The following is a 21,475-nucleotide window of genomic DNA, read 5'->3' as shown; positions in this document are numbered from 1 at the left end:
TGTTGCCTACTCTCATGAAGATCCTAGTGTCATCTGCAAAGGATGATACAGTACTATAGGTTGTGTCCTTGTCTATGTCCGATACAAGGATGAGAAAAAGTACTGGAGCAAGCATAGTACCCTGGGGAACTGAGCTCTTCACAGTTGATGGGCTGGATTTTATTTTGTTGACTATTACCCATTGGGTTCTGTTAGTCAGGAAATTGTAGATCCATCTGCCTATTTTTCCGGTAATTCCTTTTGAATGCATTTTTTATTCAATAACACCATGGTCACATTTGTCAAAGGCTTTTGCAAAATCTGTGTAAATTACATCAGCATTTTGTTTGTCTTCCATGGCATCTAATGCCATGTCATAGTGGTCCAGCAACTGTGACAGGCAAGAGCACCCTGTTCTGAAACCATGTTGTTCGGGGTTATGGATATGCTGTGATTCCATTTATTTCTGTGATTCCTGTGATTTCTGTGATTCCATGTGACCTTACTTGTTAGCACTCTCTCAATTTTTTTTATGATATACGACGTTAGGGATGTTAGGGTTAGGGAAGGTTGTGAAGGGAAAGGTAGGTGGTGAAGTATAGGGAAGGTGGAAAAGGATAGGGAAGGTGGTGAAGGGTAGGGAAATTTGTGGAAAATAGGGAAGTTTGTAAAAAGTAGGGAAGGTGGTGAATGATAGGGAAGGTGGTGAAGGGTAGGGAAGGTGGTGAAGGGTTGGGAAGGTAGTGAAAGGTAAGGAAGCTGGTGAAGGGTATAGAATGTGGTGAAGGGTAGGGAAGGTGGTGAAAGGTAGGAAAGGTGGTGATGTGTAAGGGAAGGTGGTGAAGGGTTGGGAAGGTGGTGAAGGGTAAGGAAGGTGGTGAAGGGTAGGGAAGGTGGTGAAAGGTAGGAAAGGTGGTGATGTGTAAGGGAAGGTGGTGAAGGGTTGGGAAGGTGGTGAAGGGTAAGGAAGGTGGTGAAGGGTATGGAAGGTAGTGAAGGGTAGGGAAGGTGGTGAAGGGTAGGGAAGGTGGTGAAGGGTAGGGAAGGTGGTGAAGAATCAGGAAGGTGGTGAAGGGTAGGGAAGGTGGTGAAGGGTAAGGAAGGTGGTGAAGGGTAGGGAAGGTGGTGAAGGGTTGGGAAGGTGGTGAAGAATCGGGAAGGTGTTGAAGGGTAGGGAAGGTGGTGAAGGGTAGGGAAGGTGGTGAAGGGTAGGGAAGGTGGTGAAGGGTAGGGAAGGTGGTGAAGGGTAAGGAAGGTGGTGAAGGGTAGGGAAGGTGGTGAAGGGTAGGAAAGGCCGTGAAGGGTAGGGAAGGTTGTGAAGGGTAGGGAAAAGTAGTGAAGGGTAGGGATGGTTGAGAAGGGTAGGGAAGGTGGTGAAGGGTAGGAAAGGCCGTGAAGGGTAGGGATGGTTGAGAAGGGTAGGGAAGGTGGTGAAGGGTTATCATGAAGTTATCTTGAGATGATTTCGGGGCTTTTTTTTAGTGTCCCCGCGGCCCGATCCTCGACCAGGCCTCCACCCCCAGGAAGCAGCCCGTGACAGCTGACTAACACCCAGGTACCTATTTTACTGCTAGGTAACAGGGGCATAGGATGAAAGGAACTCTGTCCATTGTTTCTCGCCGGCGCCTGGGATCGAACCCAGGACCACTTAGATCACAAGTCCAGCGTGCTGTCCGCTCGGCCGACCGGCTCCGAGTAGGGGAAGATAGTGAAGGGTAAAGAAGATGGTGAATGACAAAGTAGGTGGTGAAGGGTAGGGAAGATGGTGAAGGGAAAGGATGGTAGTGAAGAGTAGGGAAGGTAGTGAAGGGTAGGGAAGATGGTGAAGGGGTAAGGAAGGTGGTAAAGGGTAGGGAAGGTGGTGAAGGGTAAGGAAGGTGATGAAGGGGAGGAAATGTGATGAGGAGTATGGGAAGAAGGTGAAGAGAAAAGGAAGGAGGCGAAGGGTAGGGAAGGTTATGAAGGGTAAGGAAGGTGGAGAGGGGTAGGGAAGGTTATGAAGGGTAAGGAAGGTGGAGAGGGGTAGGGAAGGTTATGAAGGGTAAGGAAGGTGGAGAGGGGTAGGGGAAGGTGGTGAAGGGTAAGGAAGGTGGAGAGGGGTAGGGAAGGTTATGAAGGGTAAGGAAGGTGGAGAGGGGTAGGGAAGGTTATGAAGGGTAAGGAAGGTGGAGAGGGGTAGGGGAAGGTGGTGAAGGGTAAGGAAGGTGGAGAGGGGTAGGGAAGGTTATGAAGGGTAAGGAAGGTGGAGAGGGGTAGGGAAGGTTATGAAGGGTAAGGAAGGTGGAGAGGGGTAGGGGAAGGTGGTGAAGGGTAAGGAAGGTGGAGAGGGGTAGGGGAAGGTTATGAAGGGTAAGGAAGGTGGAGAGGGGTAGGGAAGGTTATGAAGGGTAAGGAAGGTGGAGAGGGGTAGGGGAAGGTGGAGAGGGGTAGGGGAAGGTGGCGAAGGGTAGGGAAGGTTATGAAGGGTAAGGAAGGTGGAGAGGGGTAGGGGAAGGTGGCGAAGGGTAGGGAAGGTTATGAAGGGTAAGGAAGGTGGAGAGGGGTAGGGGAAGGTGGCGAAGGGTAGGGAAGGTTATGAAGGGTAAGGAAGGTGGAGAGGGGTAGGGAAGGTAATGAAGGGTAAGGAAGGTGGAGAGGGGTAGGGGAAGGTAATGAAGGGTAAGGAAGGTGGAGAGGCGCAGGGGAAGGTTATGAAGGGTAAGGAAGGTGGTGAAGGGTAAGGAAGGTGGAGAGGGGTAGGGGAAGGTGGAGAGGGGTAGGGGAAGGTGGTGTGTTGGAAATAACCAACAGACAATTATCCCTTAACTCCTAATATTAGTATTTACTAATAACACTAACATGTAGAATTAATAGCATTAGCGTTTCCATAGTAAGGCACAATTTAGCCAGAAAATTCCCAGCCATCATGACGCCAGGCGTTAATGGCTGGCTTAAACATGAAGTCTCCCACACATGTTGGACATATATAGACTTCAGTTAATTATTCTTTATATCTAAAAATATTGTTCATCATGAAAGAAATAACTATTTCTCATACTTATGGGTGCTGAGCTTGACTATTCAACCAAATTAATTATTCCAGTAAAATATTACTGTGGTGTAAAGTTAATACACGTCGACCCTTCTCGTTCAATTTGTGCAGTGTTAATTAAATCAATCGTCTTACAAGAAGATGTATTATTATCCAATATATTTATTGGTGATGATAGTTTAAATTGTACTCCTTCATTTCCCCAAATAATTAATGGTAAACCAAATTGGTTTAAGTCCGGGATCACTATGAGCATCTCTACGCATGCGTGATAGGTCGTCGGGGCATGAGGGAGGCGTCTTTCAAGCATACGGCTCCGCCACGAGTGCGAGCGCTTCTGCAAGCGGCAGCCATTACATCAAGATCACGTGGTCCTACGGCATTAATTACTGTTTAATTACACGTCTACGAAGATAGTCACGTCCCGCAATTAATCATCCACAGCAGTGAACGTCAGGGACTAGCAGACGTGATATGGCTGGCCTAAGTGTTCCAACATGCCTACGTTAAGTATACATTGTAGTTTGATACATCATTCTATAGTTTATTACTGTGAGTAACCTGTCGTTATAACATCCGCCGACCACAAACACAACGTTAGTTTCTTTCAACGTTATTCTCTAATATCAGTGAATAGTGAAATAAATTTCTAGCCTAGTCAAATATCAGCCAATTTTCCGTGATGACAGCGTGTAGGCGAGGACGAACCCAGCATTACTTCCTCTACCTACGATGTTCACCACTGGTGTTTCCTCCTTTATTTGGACGATGTGATCACGGCTACGAGTAGTGAAACGGATTTAGTGAAGTCTTCTTACAGCTAAGCCTTAACCCTTATTTCATAGAATATTTGACCCTTATCATTATTATTTATAATATGTACTTTCTTATACATATAATATTCAAGAGAAGCAATATAAATCAATAATTTACTGCTCAGTGCTCAATAAGTTTGCACCTATTATTTCTTATGATTTGCTAATAGTTCATAGATTTGATTATTTATTATGTTATGATCTTTTAGAATCTACATATAATTTCTGATGCTATAATCTTTACTAGCATCCTTAATGAACTGGTGACGAACAACACTAGTTCCTAGATATATATTAATTTCTAGTAAAACCCCCAATGTTGAAGTTTGAGAATTTTAACTCTCAATTAATTATTATTATAGTCCATTCATGCTCTTCAAATAATTGCTAAATAATCTAACATACATAGGCACTGGTTCCACACTGTCAGTCTTAAAATCCTTTATTTGTTTTCCCTCATTTCTCAAAAGTGGATGGTCTTAATTAAATATTCTTACATTTGAGTTAAAGTCCCAGATCCCAACATTTTGGTCGACTTCGAACCGGATACATTATAATTTATCATTACTAATCACATTGTGTAGTATTTTAGGTAAAACATATTTCATTATCTGTGGTTACCAGCAGTGTACCACATATGTTAACCTAACCCACACCAATTTATAATATTTGCTGTCTATACCTCATTTATAAGGTAGCACTAGTGGGATATAGTCAGTTACCTACAACACTCAGACCTCTATATACCTCACACTGAGGTAGGAATCTTCAGGTCACCAGGAGCAACACCTCACAACTTTTACAATAATTCTACATTAACAACTGCGTTAGATTGGCCTCACCATCTAACAATAATTTCCTCATTTAAACTTGTTAACAGTTCAGTAGTGTTCACATTAGTGGAACCTTGCCAACTAAGTAATGATAATCGTTGGGGAGTAAGTACAGAATATTACCAACGGGCTGCCAAATATATTAACTTTCGGCTGAGGAAAAGAGTGAGATTAGATGCCACTTACATACAATTTACAGCCAGACCATGTAGACAAAACCTGGCAAGAGATGGTGAACACCTGTCAGATGAGTCTAAGTCGCAGGTAGTTGATAAATTGGTCAACACAATCAACCATCACAAGAGGTTGTGGCTTGGTAGCCAAAATTAGCTGTATATATTTCATAATTTTCACGTGTGCAAGTGCACATTTATATATTACAAAATCTAAAAAAACAAAATCTCAGTAAAGTTGTATTCACATTACTGTACCATTAATTAATTTTATGCCAACCTTTATTAGGTAGGAATTTTCACTGTAGTTGTGCTGAGTTTAGCACAAATGCAGACTAAATAACTTAGTTGTTTCTTTAGTAGAAATTATTTCATCTAGTCTTGAACTAGTCAATAGTGTACATTATATTATTTACTATTGTGCTGACCCTAAAACAGGGTGGGATCTAAGTACATTGTATTTACTATTGTGCTGACCTTAAAACAGGGTGGGATCTAAGTACATTGTATTTACTATTGTGCTGACCTTAAAACAGGGTGGGATCTAAGTACATTGTATTTACTATTGTGCTGACCCTGATTAGGGTGGGATATATAAACCATTTATTGTGTAGTCACTATTTTTGTGTATATTTTTTGAGTGCTACTGAATGCTCATTATCCCATCGAATGGTGATAATGAAGAGCTAGCCAGGAGAAATTCCAATAGTGACATTCAAGTATCACTCAAATCTTAGCTACTTGTTGTTAGGTAGGTGCATTTAATCTCAGAATGAGGTAGAGTGCAATTTAGCCAGAATAATTTAGACTATCTTCAATTGATTTGCCAACTAATGAGCAAGTACCCAAGCTAATTTAGCAACACTTATTCAAGTCCTGTGAAACTTGAACTTAAAGCCACTATGGCTACTCCTGAGAAATTAAGGAGAACTTTTATAGGCTTTAAAGGTCACTTAACCAGACTGATCAATAAGTCTGAAACATTATCCAAAACAACTACCATTGATTACAATCAATTAGAAATATCACTGAGAGAGTAGCTGATCTCAAATTTGATCAAGTCAGATCCACAATCAAGTCTTATATTGACATACTAAATACAGCAGAAGCTGAGCCTGATGAAATAGATCAAGCTATAGCTGAAACATCTCAATATGAAGATGCAATTTTTTTATATTATTGACTTAGAGAATGAAGCTTGGATTTTATGTATCAGTTAATTATGACTGTCATAGAGAACACTTTTTGTGGACTTTAACTCAAGACTGACAGTTTAAGTTATTCTCAAGAGTAAATATCATTTGTAAATCGTTAATTTGCTGATGTGGCAACATCCCATTTTCCTTCGTAAGTTGCTAAATATGTTCTCTGTGAAAGGTTAGTAAATTAGTAATGTTAATATATTCCTAACATAACCGTTTTAACTTGGTATGCCAGGGGTTAGTAAATTAGGTGTCGAAAAATTTCCGTCATCTCCCTCCGCCCTCCCTCCCTCCTCCCTACTCCTCCCTCCATCCTCCCCACCTCGCCCTTAGTCCTCTCTACCTCCCCCCCTCCATCCTCCCTACCCCTCCCTCCGTCCTCCCCATCCCCCCCCTCACTCCATCCCACCCCACCCGCCATTCTCCACATCCCACCTCTTCCCACTCCCCACAATTAGAATTTCTTCCCTTTCATAAAATTTATTTGGGAGTCAAGACACTTCTCAATGGTCTTAAGGAAATAGTTGTCTGGTAAAGACGTTTCCATTATCTCAACAAATATTTCACACGATCAGAATTGTGTCAATGAGAATCGGATATGGGTCTTAATAATTACTAATATATATTAAATCATTTAATTTAGGCCTACCCTGGCCAGACTATGTCCGTCCTGTACCCCAGACCATTTCCCTGCAAATTTTGATAAGGCTAGTCCTAAGCGTGTAGCCTTCAACTTTGGACAGAAAGACAGACAGACAATCTCTCGTATAGTACAGATTGTTAATGCCACCTAGATGGTGTTGGTGAGGGGCACATTTCTATCAGCAATGTTTTTCAGGACTCTTCCATTTTGTGGGGAGGAGAAGACGTTCCTGGAGAATATTTTAATTGCAGGGACCGGTACTGTGCATTACTGATACACTGCAGTAAACTGTGCGCAGTGGACCATCACTACTGCATATGTAAGGCAACAACCCATCACAGCTTGCTCTGTGATGGCAATCACCCCGCACTCTCTTACCGCTGCCCCCGCAGACAGGAAAGCATCAAGGCCCAGGTTGAAGCCAAGAGAAACAACCCTTCTATCTCTGCGACCAGAGCCCCAGGCGTTCAACCCACCACATCTGCTCCCACCAACCGACCAGAAGACGTTCCTGTTTTCTCAAAAAGTGGCCCCTTCCACCAGGCGACCCAGCCTTCACAATGGGGACCCAAGGCCCCACAGGCTCCTTCACAGCCCCCTGCATCACGTGCAGGCATTATCCCTGGTCTTATTAGACTAGCGAGAGGCTTGCCGGACCAGACAATCACCATTTCCTCAGTGAACTGAACACATTATACATAGCCAATGGCCCCCATCATAGCTACTGGCGCAAGTCTCACTGCCTCCACTACCACTCCAAAGACTACCACGAGGTCGATTTCACCACAGACTCCAGAACCACCCAAAACCCCGGCGGCACAAACCTCTGTTTGTGCCGCCTCTCCAGCTCCCAACACTCCTACAATCACCATCTCAGCAACCGCGCTACCGAACGTTCTGTCTACAAATGCTAACATCACCACCTTTCTTCCCTACTCCTGAAATACCATCTACCATCAATCCACGACACCTGAGTCTACCTCAGGCTGCAAGGTGAAACACGAAAACACCACCTATGTATTTTACGGACTCCTCAAACGAGGAAATCTTAGTAGGAGCTCCACCGCAGCACCACAAATACGACACTCACTTGGTACAAAACCTCCTCATGGAGGCCACCTCACCACACTCCAACGACAGCACGACTCAGCCAAAGTCTCAGGCAAAGAAAACACGGAAGACCTAGAGGTCTACACTAACCCCACCAGCTCCATAACTGGTACAGCCAGCACTCCAGGACTGAAGACTCACATCCATCCCCAGATATCTAGTATCAGTCATTGATATAGATAATGGCTCCAAAGAGCTTCCACTTACGAGCTCACGATAACCCATGGTACTTGGAACTTTATGTTCTGAGTAGCTAAATCTAAAACAACAACAAGAACAACAATGTCCTGCCTTACGGGCTATTCATGCCCGCGGCACCTCTTGGGTGGCTAAATTAATCTTTATCAATCATCAGTCGATGTACTGCCTCACAGCCTGTGCCTAACAGTTACAGCCCCGCTCCTGTGCCAGGTAAGTCCACTACAGGCTCACCATTGTCCGTGCTACTTGGAACTTTTTCTTCCTAGTAGCTGAACCTTAAGCAACAACAACAACAGATGTACTGCTTCAGCCAATAATCCCTTTCTGTTTTGGATATACTTATTTTTGTTGTATTTTTTTTTTTTTGGTATTGATATAATTTTTTTTTTACAAAACAGTCAACAAGTAAAGAACAACATATGGATATTAACAATCATGCCAACACATGAACAATACAACAAAAACCATTTAGGATTATATCGTAGGAACTGTTCATGTTAGATGAATGTTGAAGACTGTTAAAAACTATAGAATGAGGATAGTATTTATACAAACTTTAATATTAATTACAGGTCTTTATTAGCATAAATAAATATATATTACATCATAAAATCTATCATAGAAGTTACAAACATAAAATTAATGTAGTACATAGTATCATCCCTTCTAGTATACCACATCTTATTCTATCTGAATACAAACTACTACACACATTTTGCATTATCTTACTTTAATCCTAACTGATTTGCTCACTGTGAATCACTGAAGTATAACTAGCGGGGTTGGGACAGTCTTTGTGCTGTAGCATCTCTCCTACTCCAAGGAAGGAATATAGGGTAAAGTCTCTGTGAATGAGCAGAGGGGATCTCTACCTCAATCACTTCCTCCTCCTCCTCCTCCTCCAACACTACTACTTCTACTTGCATCTCATTCACTTTGTTGTTTGGGATGTCAGGTTGACCGTATGCTAGTGACTGAGTAGGACTTAGAATGTACCGTTTATCATCAAACGCTGACAGTTCTCTACACATTCTGCGACATGTGCACATCTTCCCTTGACCATTACCTATGGATCTGGACACAAAACGAGTCGAAGTGTTAGTTTCAATTGTGTGTTTAAATGACTTATGTGAAAGTTTCTCCTGGTGGTGGTATGGTAGACACTTACACTTACAGTTGTGATCCCCATCTTGAGTGGTGTATGAGTAAGTTTTAACTCTATGAGCAAATAGTTCATTAATAATAATATTTGACCCAATTTCTAACTTGATCAAGCCTAGCTGTCCTTTGCGTGCAATGGAGTATGATGGATGAGTGTCAAGAAAGTTGCTAAAGTCCATACAGTCAAAGAGGGGGGTCTTATTCAACTCTTTTCAGACATCTCGACATGAGAGCTTAATGATGAAAGAGTCTGTGTCTATATATAATAGATTGGCTTTATTCCCATATGCTGGTTTTACTACTCCATACCAGAACTCGTAGAGACATCTCTTAGCAATTTGGAGTTTGTGGAAGCCGAGATAAGTGGGAGTGTTTACCTGGAGAGACTTTCTCTTGATAGTGCAGATCACACGGTCTTGGCTTAATAATAAACTATGCTTGAAAAATAGGTTACGAGCGAGTTTCAGGAAGGCTCTACAATCAGTGACTAGGTAGTGTTTGTTCCCATACTTAGAAACATCTGTAAGAGACTTCCCATAAATTGAGTTTAATATGAGGTTGAAAGATTTTTGTTTTATAGCGCATTAGGTGTTGGCTCGTTCTCGTACGTTGGTTTCAATGAAATCTTTAAGGTAGGTCTCCTGGTCAAGTTCATAGATGTCATAAACTTTAATTTCTTCTAACCCAATTCGCATTAGTAACTGCAACAAATCAAGACTAACCAGATAGTCTTTCTGAGGAAGGTGAGAGGCAATTCAACTACAGTTGTTTTTAGGGAGTCTGGGTCTTTCTTCTCCGAGTATATTCTTACTATAAGGAGAGATTTGATCCTCTGTAATATCTGCATGGGAAAGAACTAAGCGCAGCTCGTCAGTGTATCTGGCTATGTCGGGGAAAACTTGTTCTGTATCGCACAACACCCAGTACCATTTTGGTCCATCACACGCGATATTCTCTAATCCCCGCTCTAGCATATTGTCACAGTCCGTGTGTGGCAGCTTCCGTATCCCGCCACGAGGGAGCAATTCAGTCATACAAGCTCCGTATAGGCTATTAAAGTCCAAGTTGATGATGTAACTACTATCATCTCTCGGTTCTGCTGCCATGCGTTGGTTCTCCCCATTAGTGTACTGTCTAGTTACACTCTTAAACCCACCGCGGAGATTTCGACGGAGTAAGTCATATAACAGGGGGTCTGACACTACATCCAGTTCTACTTTAGATTTAAGTAAGAAAGCATCCCAGGCAAATTAGGGGAGAGAGATGTAGTGTGAAATATCTAATTTGTAAAGTGCAAGCAATGTATCTCGCCATACTGTGAATACATCTGTCAACAATTCCGTATCTACTTTGAGGTAGAGAACGAGGTATTCCCCGATGTTGGCACATTGAGCTAGATCAAAAATATCTAACGCTTGTTCATAATCTTTTTCTGATAACTCTTCATCTTCCAAGGTAAAACTTGTCATGTGAAGGAAGTCGAGGCTCGTCCAGCACACTCAATGATGATAAGTAGTCATAACAGAATGCTTGTTTACCCCTTTAACAGTTTAGGGATAGCTGCATCATTTACACCCTCTGGCATAGCTAATGTGAAGGTGGTGGGCTTCCCACTATCAATATGATCTTTACCCAATCTTGCTAGTGATCCATTAAGAAGTGCTAAACAATCTAAAAATCGCAAGTCATTCACATCCACTTTCATAAACTTGAATCCATCTCTAGTTGTTATGTCTATTTTCATCTTAGGTCGTTTTCTTCAACTCGTTTAGAATTACTCCTAAATCATACGATGCATTATGAGAGAAGCTGTAGAGAAACTTGTATAAATCTACACACTGCAAATTGCACCGATCACAGTATGCAGGTAGATAATTATATACTTTCACAGTATGTTCATGATGTCTAACTTTAACTCCATCATTCCCATAAAGGGATCCTCAGACAACTCACACACTGTTTTTGTCTCGAATAAGGAGTGTTGTTGTGGGGAGACGTCAAATTTATAGTTTATCTGGTTACTACTGATCCTAGCCCATGACTCTTCTAGGGTAGTTACCAAGTTATTGACAGCATCTTTACCTAAATAGTCCTTTTTCTCCATGATGTTCATTTGTCGGTCAATGATAATGTATGCGTAGGCTACTGCATTATGACGTGACTCAATCATGCCTTTAGGGTTGGATCGATCCAACATACATTCAAAGTCATAAAAACACATATGACTAGGACCATATCCACGTCCGTATTTACGGAAAGTAATCTTCCTATCATCTGAATAAAACTTTAAAGTTTGATAGACTTTACATGTCCCCTCATGAGCCACCATACGTGCGGGTGAGAGAGAGATCAAACAACAATGACAAAAGATGTGAGATGTTCTGGGTGAGTGGGCATGTTGCGTACATACTAGTTAAAATCTTAAATCAGTACGAGATGCTGGGCTTTCAACATAAGCAAGGGGACAATCTCTTCATGCTCACCTTTCCCTTTCCTGGCTAGTATAATGTAGTATCATCTAGTAATATCACCTCGTTCTGGTGAATAAACATAGATCCTGACCGTGTTCATTTTTTGTACCTTAGTGATATTCTCAAATGTTACTGAGAAATTTATATCTACTGACCAGTTAATATGTCTTAGACACCAGCTTGCATGAACACATCTTTTACGAATATTGCGTAGATCCATACCCCTAGCTAGACATTTATAGGCAGCTAGACATTGCATAAGACATATGTTTGCTTCTCCTTTTGTGTTGAAAACAAGGTCCTTTCCCCTCAGACCTTCAGGGTAGTCCACATGAGCTCCGAGTTTAATAAGGTGTTCATTTTGAGCGCAGTTAATGTAGAACCCTGATAGAAACTCTACAGCTACATTTGACCCCTCTTTTTCTTTTAAATACTGGGCAATTTTGTCATCTAATTCATCAGCCCAGAAGTCTACAACTGTGGGCAGCTCTTCTTGCATGATAGCTCTCCCCTCACCGCGAACAGGGAATCCATCAGTGTTGATAGGATCAAGGAGGTCTTCTTCTTCATTAGGTACATTTAAATTGCGGATGATTAGGATTAGATGAGGATAAATTAAAGTGATGATTAAAAGAATTATTAATCCTTATATTAATATTATCCTTATATTAATAAGGATAATTATATTATCCTTATATTAATCCTTAATTATATGATGATTAAAATAAATTAAAAGTGATAAATTAGGGGAGAATTGAGTGAGGATATGTTCAATAAAAAACTGTCTATATGCTCTTAAATATACACCCGGGGATGTATTTACATGTTTTGAAATTGAAAAAGAGAAGCGGGTGTATGCTCTACTAAAATTTTTGATTCGGTCTATCACTTGAGGGAGTATTGGTGGAGGTGGTGGAGAGGACCCCCTAGGCTGTGGCGGAGAATCAGCGACCTCTGGTGCAGGTGGAGAGACAGGTGATGCTGGGGGAGTTGGGTGATCAGGAGAGAGGGGGTGGAAAGACAGATGCTGGTGGTACTGCCTCGACATCCTCCTTCTCATCTTCATCACTAGATAGTACTACTACATTCCCCCCTCCTCCTCCTCCTTCCCCCCCCCCCCCCCCCCCCCTTCTCTTATTCTCTCTACCTCTTCAACTTCTTCCTCCTCACTAGACACTAAATCTACGTATGGTGTGTGTGTGGGTTTGCATGTGAGGAGTGAGGCTGTGCAATGCTTAGCGAGAAATGTGGGAAAGATAATCCACTGGTTGAGGGAAAAGCAATAGATCTACCCAATTGTTGCTGCTGCTGTTTTAGCTGCTGTTGCTGTTGCGGCTGCTGTTGCAGCTGCTGTTGCTGCTGCTGTTGCTGCTGCTGTTGCTGTTGCTGCTGACATGGTCTGGGGTTTTGATAATGATAGATTTTTTCAACCTAAACTTACTTGTGGATCTCTCTCTCTCTCTCTCTCTCTCTCTCTCATCTCTCTCTTCTCTCTCCTCTCTCTCTCTCTTCTCTCTCTCTCTCTCTCTCTCTCTCTCTCTCTCTCTCCTCTCTCTTCTCCTCTCTGTCTCTCTCTCCTCTCTCTCTCTCTCTCTCTCTCTCTCTCTCTCTCTCTCTCTCTCTCTCTCTCTCTCTCTCTCTCTCTCTCTCTCTCTCTCTCTCTCTCTCTCTCTCCCTCTCTCTCTCTCTCTCTCTCTCTCTCTCTCTCTCTCTCTCTCTCTCTCTCTCTCTCTCTCCTCTCTCTCTCTCTCTCTCTCTCTCTCTCTCTGTCTCTGTCTCTGTCTCTGTCTCTGTCTCTGTCTCTGTCTCTGTCTCTGTCTCCTGTCTCTGTCTCTCTCTCTCTGTCTCTGTCTCTGTCTCTGTCTGTCTCTCTCTCTCTCTCTCTCTCCTCTCTCTCTCTCTCTCTCCTCTCTCTCCTCTCTCTCTCTCTCTCTCTCTCTCTCTCTCTCTCTCTCTCTGTCTCTGTCTCTGTCTCTGTCTCTGTCTCTCTCTGTCTCTGTCTCTGTCTCTCTCTCTCTCTCTCTCTCTCTCTCTCTCTCTCTCTCTCTCTCTCTCTCTCTCTCTCTCTCTCTCTCTCTCTCTCTCTCTCTCTCTCACACACACACAGACAGAGAGAGAGAGAGAGAGACAGAGACACTTAAGACAGAGAGTAAACTCCCTTCGTTCCATGCTAACCTACACTGTATGGAGGTTGATTCTTGACTGGGTTGATGTGGGGTATTTAGGGAAGTATTGATCCGGCGATCTAGGGTTGTTGTTGTCAAAGGGGTATCTCTGACCTGGAGAGCATCTGGGTCACAGTTGGTCATATAGTTAGCTGTGTGTAGTGCATTAGTTGATTACTAAGTAAAGTATATAGTGTTTTAAAATCATTGAATACATAATATATTAAAATGTGTATAATTTATCCTAAGTATAAATCTTATTATTTAGATAAGAGAATATTAATATCTCCTACTAGTAGGTGTGGATCCATCAAAGTATTGATTTTGGGGGTGTGGGGGGAGTTGTTATTGTAAGCAGATGGTGGAGCTGGGTATCCCCATCCCAGACAACAGGTAGCAGGTGAGTTGACCTTAGGGCACGAACTAGAAGGGCAGGTGATTGACCCTTATAGACTTAAGATGGGCGGGGCTTATATGGATCGATAGTCATACCAGCTGTTAACTGACCCACCTCATCCTGGTGCCCACCCTCAGTATGAAGTCAGTAGTGAACTGTGATGAACCTCTGTGTAACCCTACTACTACGCCTTCGTCATGAGAAAATGGTGAAAATACCTACCTTAGTGATGTGATTTTCCCAGTGAAACATGATAATTCCCCCCATACCCATAGTACATGTTTTGTGACAATTTAGTGAAGAAAGAACTTATTCTCAACTATCTGGATACAAGGTAAGTATACCTTTTTTTCCCACTCATCTCCCAGTGAAATTTCCTTTCATCTCATACATCTTCCCTGTTTGATGTTGTTGATCATTTTCATTTCTTTTCAATCACCCATCTTCTCCCATCTACTTTGCTATTTTGCTATACTTCCTCTTACATCTTTTTCTTCTCTCCTATTCCTGTTGTTGTTGTCCTCTCATCTCATACACCTATTCCCTGATGTTGTTGTTCTAACAATTTTTCTTTCCTTATTCCTCTCTGATCATTCATTTTGATATTTTGATACTCATCCACTACATTTTGACTAAGTCACTACACTTCACTCACTTCCATCATTGATTATTTTTTTTTCTTTGTTGTTAATGTTGTTGTTGTTGTTGATGTTGATGTTGTTGTTGTCTCAGTTTTTGTTTTTTGCAACTTCATCTTGATTTGTTTTTTGCAACATTCATCTTGCTCATCATCTTGCAACATCTACTTGCAACACTCCATTGGGGGACTGAAAGGGTCTTGTAATCCTGCAATGTTACATGGAACCATCTGTGCAATGTTGCAGGATTGGTCGCGGACCCTCTCAGTCTGCCTTTTCCCTACTCGAATGTGGAAGCCAACATGAGTGGGATCACCAGAATTCAAAGGAAACAGAGAAGAAGAGGGGACAAATGGTTCAAGAAAGTGGCCCCTGGGTATCTGTCAGAATATCTAGGATGAAAAGGTATTGGATCTCGGTTTCACTCTCTCTACAAACAAGACAAAAGCATATTCTCATCACAAGCGGCTAGAAAATGAACAACTACAAATTAATGGTGTAACACTTGAATGGGTTGACCACTATCGGTACCTTGGCGTCACTGTCGGCTCTAACAAGGGGAAGAAAGAGGAGCTCAACCTCTGGATCATGCAAAAGTCGACTCAGGGCACTGAAAGTTATGAACTGGAATGGACATAGAGCCTCTATTGCTGTGCTTAAAATGATGTACACAACTTATGTGCGCTCCGTCATAGTCTATGCTGCACCAGTTTTATGCTCCTACTCTCAAAGCGATATGACAAGGCTCTAAAACATAGAAAATGAAGCCATGACAATCATTGCTGGAGTCTCAAAATACTGCCAAAACATCTAATTTACGAGAGATGTTGTCCCTCGCCAGTGTCAAAAGCAGAATTAAGGACCTGAATGCTAAGCTTGCAATTAAGATTGCCAGAGATCCCCATAACAATGATATTGCCAAGAAAAAAACTGAGTTATGTGCTACTTACAGGGTGAAAGAGGAGAAGCGAAAAATGGCATCGCAGATCAGTCTGCTACCTTGAAGAAAATCACCTGCTTGAGCAAGCCCCGTGAGCTCATGCCTGAGGAGAGGTTACCTCCCTGGGAGGATGACTCTTGCAGGATTATTATCAATGAGATGGCAAGGAAAAAGTCCAAAATGAAATGAGAAATGAGGCACAAGTATCTCGAGGAAATTTATAAAGAATCCTGAGATGAACTAGATCAAATCTACACTGATGGGTCATCTAATCGTGTCAATGGCAGGGCTGGTGCAGCATACACTGTAATTAGGAATAATGCCTTTCAACGCAGAAATGAAGCAAAATCATGTATTGAGAACTCCTCTTCAACGCAAGCAGAGCTAACGGTATTGTTATGGCGTTAAGATTCCTTGAACGAAACACTAATGGTACAGTGATCTGCACTGGTTCAAAAGCAACGCTACAAAGCCTCAGTAAAAATCGACAGAAAATCTTGTGATAGCGCTGAAATCAAGAGAGCTGTGAGGGGTACTAACCAACCAGGGAAGAGTCGTCAAGTTTCTTTGGATTATTAGAAATATGTGTAGAATAATAAACCCTACATTGAGTTAGGAAAATACCATTTGTCAAATATAAATACCTGTTATTAAAAGATTTCCATGTTTTGCAACCACAAGATAACGTAAGATTTTAAGGGTTGACAAATGTTAATCTTTTTGTTTGAGAAGCTGTTCACTTGAGACAGTTAAGTAAGTCCCAGCTGTCTCTGGGTACAGGTGACAGGAATGAACACCCCAGAGGATTTTCTTCCTACTGGGGAAGTGCTGTTCATGCTTCTAGGGCGGTGAGTACACTCACAGGATGAGTGGCACTGCCCAATAAACTAGCCCCTCAGGGCAAAATTTTAAATATCTCCAGAGGGTATGCCGTCAGTTTAAATCACCCAAAAGGAGCAGAGGATCTGGTAAAGAGTCCAACAGGTGTTTAAGATTAGGAAGGGAAAGTGGGACATTTGAGGGGAGAGATGCAGAACAGACTGTATACCATTTACTCACAAAGATACAGGCCGAAGAACACAAAATGAGTGACTGAAACATCTGGGGAACGAAGGGAATATCATGACGGATCAAGAGAGCAGTAGAGGTATGGGCCACAGCAAAAGCTGCAGGGGAAAAGACAAAGGAATAACCACGGAAGCGATCAGGACGAGCGCCAAGCATCGGCTCCTGGAGACGAACACAAAGCAGGGAAAACTGCGTGATCAGAAGTTGGAGTTCATGGAAGTTGGCATAAAAAAACACGAATATTCCATTGAGAAACAAACAGAGAAAAGAGAGAGAACAGAAACAGAGATAACAAGGTAGAAACAAAGGCAGAGAATACCACAGTAGACTAAGTAAGATCAGGATCAGTGAGATCGGGGTGACAGGGCATAGGCAAAGCTAGCAAAGATAATGAAGGCAAGGGAGCAGGAGGTCGGACCAGAGGCGGACTGACAGAGTCTGGAGCGGAGGAGGCATCGGAGAGGGGTTGTCAAGAGAATCGGGGGTAGGAAGTACTGAAACAGGAGAGGATACCGGATGAAGGGCGGCATCCAAGAGAGGATCAAGGACCAAGGGAATCTCCATAGCAGGGACAGGTGATTGTCACTGAAATGGGAGGGGAAGCAGGGATAACGTCGGAGTCAGAAGGTAAGGAATATATTGAAGCCTTCTTACCCGCCGGGGAGAAGCTAGACTTACGTTTCTGACGTAGAGAGACAGGCGTACCATCAGCAATGTACCGGGCGACAGCTTCGATAGTTTCAACAGAAGGAGAATGGGAGCGGCCAACATGAAGAACACTGTGAGGAGGATGGACAAGACCTGAACACACAGGCGGCGAGGAGGGCCAAGAGACAGAGGAGAGAGCTGAGAAGGAGTGGGGCGAGAAGGGAAAGAAGACACAGGAGATGAAGAAGACAGAGAAAGAAGGAGGAAACACCAGAAGGAGAACCAAGAGAAAGCCCCTTTGGCCCAGAACGCAAATGAGCAAACTAGGTGGTGGTGGAGGTGTCGGATCCAAGGCCTGGAAACAGTTGTGAAACTGAGAAAACGGGAAATTACGAGAAGAAGGGGAACGCAACACACGAGCATAAGACATGCCAGAGAAAGAGGGAAGACTCCGAACCTGACGCCTAGCATCAGAAAAAGAAAAATGATAACGATGTTTGAAATTGATGATGGCATGCTTCTTCAAAACTGTAATGCATACATTCGCGGGAGAAAGCAGGGTGGGTGTCACTGCAATTGTTTCAGTGAGCTTGGGAAGAAGAGCACTCCATCTTAAAATGACCCGAGGCTCCACACAAGGGGCATAGACACCTCACTTATGCACCTGAAGGGACTATGCCCAAATTTCCAGCACCAGCTGCAGAGGAGAGGAGAGGAGAGGGGCTGTGCTCCTGAACGGAGCATCTGGTATCAGCAAAAATGACGGAAGATGGAAGGGACTTGAAACTTGAAAATGTCCATAGAGCTGGCAAGCTCTATGAGTGAGATGGAAGAACGGAGCGAGGATGCAGAAATTTTGAGGGAGGAACTAGAAACGAGGCGAAGAGGGGAGAAGAAAGATCGGTGGCCCAACCACCGCGGATTTGAAATTGAGTAAAGCGCAGTAGAACTGACTATATAGGGCGTCAGTTGCACTGCATAGAGGGGCTGGGCTCGCAAGCAGCTGGCAGTTGAAGGTAGTTAAAAGTTAATGTTCGGTGTTGGTAGTACAGCGTTTCATTGGTGGTCTTCTTTTTTCTTGATGATTTCACCAAACTTGGATCGTTGGTCTTCTTCTTGGGCTTATTAGTCGGCTTGGTGGTCTGGCTTTGTGTTGTCATTGTGGTGCTATCGTTGCAGGTTGATGGTGTAGTGTCGTGAAGGAACTTGGCAGTTGAATAGGGGCATTTCCGTGAAGGTGGAGATAATGTTCCGACCGAGATTTCCTCATCCGAAGAATTGGGTGAATCAAAAAGTAGAGGTGGTGGATCTTGGAGGTCGAATTGTTGATGGTTGAATAACAGCAGCAGATGTTGATGCAGGTGTAATAGGTTCCGTTGATGTAGCAGATGGTGATGGATTAGAAGGCGTCGGCTTTTGGGTTGCTTCCGTTGCAGGCGCGGGTGTTGCAGCTGCAGTGGGTGTGGCGGCGTTTACAGTAATGTCCGAGACCGGACCAGCTAGAAAAGAACTCGTGGCTGAAGTAGAGTTGGTGTAAACTAAATCGGGTACAGTGAAGGTAGAGAGACCATTCCCAGTGTAGAGGATATTTAGGATCCTCACATATTCCTGGGGGGTTAGAACAAGCAATCATATTAGCCACAGTTGCCAGAGCGTATACTTCGCTATACAATGATTGGTCAGGGTGAGATGATGGTGGTGACGGTTGGTTCAGTGAGGTGCTGGTGGGTTTCTTTATGTGCAGATAGAATAATGGGAATTCTTGGTGAAAATGCTGCATTTCTGGATAGTCTGTTGCACGTGTTAGTTTGATGGGAGTACTCATAGCACCGGAAGCACTGGTTGACGTTGTAGAATCTTTCCTTCTTCACTCGGAATGATGGGATGCAGATTCCGTAACAGAAAAATTCATCAGTGGTAACCTTGGTAGTCTGAATCACGGTAGTGAAGGTGACTTTCAAGGTGCGGCTGTTGCAGATCAGAGTTTCATATACGCTCAAGCCCGGGTTTTCTATCTCGATGTACTCCGGGATGTCTCCAGCGTCATCTGCTTCACGTACCCATTCCACAATACACTGGTTGAGCTCACTGACAAAGACAGACCGTGCAGCAAGGAGCTGTCGTGGGAAATTGAGATTGAGGGGAAATTTTACCCACTATATCAACATTATTGTATAAGAACTGTATAATTTCTTTATAATATTAAAATCATATCAGAATCACTTTAGAATCATTAAAGTGTTAATTAAAATACTACATCTGGATCCTACATGACAATATCACTAGGATCACGTACACCAAAGGGCCCATGGGTCCTATGTGACTTTGTGCATGATTTCTCAAGGATCTAGAAGGTTCGACAAGAACTTAATTAATTAAAAACTATTGGAACATCAATCGATTTCTGGTGAGGATTAAATCAAATCCTTAATAAGAATCAATATTACTATCAAGTAAAATCAATAATCTTTAAATCTTATATCTAATTATATTATAATCACATTTTATCTCAATGATATGTTTAGACAGTAAAAAATAATCAATAAATATTCATTGAAGTCTACCTCACTCAACGAGCATGGTAGGCGATGGCTGGGAGAGAAGCGCCCACAACCGCCCGAGGCCAGATCATTTGTTTACATAAACAGTGCACATATGTGACGGTGCCTTTGAAACATTTTCAGTAAAGAACACCCTACTAACTTATCATTATTACCAATGATTACTCTCTAGAAACTGAGGGATTATCTAGACTATATATATATATATATATATATATATATATATATATATATATATATATATATATATATATATATATATATATATATATATATATATATATATATATATATATATATATATATATATATATATATATATATATATATGTAGGGAAAATTCCTAGTACTTTATGTAAATACGAGTGAAGAGAGTGGCTGATAACAGACTCCGCCTCCACCATTGCACCACACCTAATCTTATCCTACTACAAAAGCAACTAAGGACATAATCAACTAGCAAACCTACCAGAATATTAAACAACAAAGCTGTGACATAAAATATAGTGCCTGAGCTCTTCATGAGAGAAAATCGAGTCTCGCAACTTGTCAGATGGCACTGACACTTAGATTAGATAAACCATAAGTATATTGAGTGTTATTGTAGTGTGTTGATTGGCATGCTTGTATAACCTTAACCACTCTGCTGCTCGCCTTCCAAATACGGCACCCTTCCCCCCCCCCCCCCTAGGCGCAGGAAATAAATTCTCGGGATTTTTTTTTATTTTTAAATGTTAAAACCCTTCCCTGATTACGGAAATGTGAACAAAACTCAAAATTGTACTTACTTTGGCCGCAATGAGGTCTGTAAATTGGCGCGTGGCGTCATCAATCCCTGGTCGCCCGTAGCGTACACTCCCTGGGGCCAGTAGCGCGCTGGGTTCAAGATGCATGAGTTGCCACAAATATATTTTTGTTCATTTTTTGCGCATAGTTCCAAATACATTTGTTTTGTTTTTTCTTGCCAATCCTATGTATAATGAACACATACACTATATTATGGCAGTGTAGCATCCGTACTGTCCAAAGACACTGTGTTACGTGCATCACACATGTGTTCACATATCTTGCACATATTTCCAATGTATCATGCAAATTTATGTATATATACAATTTATTTACACACTCTACAGTATCACACACCATAAACACTCTCAGAACTCCGTGAGTGTGTGATATCTGCGTAACAGCCAACAGGGCATAGTGGAACCTTGCACTCAACGCACCAGGTGCTGATGCATCTTCACTTTTGTTCTCTTCGGGTAGTGTTCTTGCGTACTATACAGGCATGTTTACCCTTTTCCCGTGATGCTGTGCCTGGCATATACTCGAGCATGTGGACACCGAACATCTCTCGTTACCCCTCAGTCTGTCGGGAGCTGCGTGTGGCAGTGTTGTTTGCACCCCACGTGGTGCAGCAGAGCCCTCCTTGCCATACT

The sequence above is a fragment of the Procambarus clarkii genome, chromosome 63, assembly GCF_040958095.1.
Source record: "Procambarus clarkii isolate CNS0578487 chromosome 63, FALCON_Pclarkii_2.0, whole genome shotgun sequence".
NCBI lineage: Eukaryota > Metazoa > Arthropoda > Malacostraca > Decapoda > Cambaridae > Procambarus > Procambarus clarkii.
The sequence above is the reverse complement of the archived record's forward strand: the minus strand, read 5'-3'. Positions refer to the sequence as shown.